Here is a 968-nt window from a genome sequence, read left to right as displayed (position 1 = left end):
CTGCCACAAATTTTGTTAGTCTTTAAGGCAGGGCTATTTTGGGGCAGGAACGGACAGGAACAGAGTTCCGGCTGGCTCCTGAGTTGGCCACGCCCAGCAGGAACTCATTAGCATAATAGGCCACACCCAACAGCAGGAACTCATTAGGATTGGCTACATTAGGGGTGTGTGGCCTAACATGCAAAGGAGTTCCTGCTCCAAAAAAAGCCCTGGGTTTTGACAACAAACAAGGTAAACAGAATAAGAAGCAAAAGGTGGGTGTGGCTGGATGACTACAATTCTGGTAACATGGAGGCCTAATATGCTAATGAGCTGTACTGTCAGGTGTGTGACCTAATATGCTAATGAGTTTTTTGCTGTTGGGTGTGACCTGTTATGCTAATGAGTTCCTGCTGGGCTTTTTCTACAAAAAAAGCCCTGCTTTAAGGTGCTACTGGACTCTTGCTCTTTTCTATGGCAAATTGTTGTGATAGCCCTTCTCTATTCTTTGGTGATTTTATCTGGTTAAGTTCTGGAATAGTTTTAAAAGACATTAATGAAAGTTCTGATATTGATTTCTTCAAGGGTGGATTATTTGGGGGGGCAGTTGGAATTGCCAAGTACTTTAAATGAATTTTGTCCGTCTTGTTTTTAAAAGATTAGGTAATGGCTTTACTTAAATAAATTTACTACCTAATTTACTACTTTCTTAAGTAAGCAGTAAATTAGGTGATGGCTGTAGACTTACTGTAGCATTTTGCATGGCTTACTTTAAATTGCTATTCTTGTTTATTGGTTTTTGTGTTTGTCTTGTCTGGAAAACTTCTAATCAGAACATTAAAAAAACCCACTGTTGACTCTGAAGGGAAAGAATGGGGGGTGGAATACAGAAGGCCCCTTCCTCCCCTGTCAATTTTCTGCTGAGAATAAAAGATTGATGAGACACATTTAATCTGCTGGGGGGGAAATACACAGGTACCTCGAAGTTT

The 968-nt window shown here is 40.5% G+C and overlaps 1 protein-coding gene across 1 annotated transcript in view; it reads left to right on the top strand.

The window, feature by feature from the left end:
• The window catches only part of TSKS (testis-specific serine kinase substrate), a 29,235-nt gene that overhangs the window by 21,255 nt on the left and 7,012 nt on the right, over positions 1-968 (top strand). The gene's annotated exons all lie outside the window — the stretch shown is intronic.

The sequence above is a fragment of the Gekko japonicus genome, unplaced genomic scaffold, assembly GCF_001447785.1.
Source record: "Gekko japonicus isolate JY-2015 unplaced genomic scaffold, Gekko_japonicus_V1.1 scaffold1358, whole genome shotgun sequence".
Taxonomy (NCBI): domain Eukaryota; kingdom Metazoa; phylum Chordata; class Lepidosauria; order Squamata; family Gekkonidae; genus Gekko; species Gekko japonicus.
Note: the sequence above shows the minus strand (reverse complement) of the source record. Positions and strands in the feature narration are given on the sequence as shown.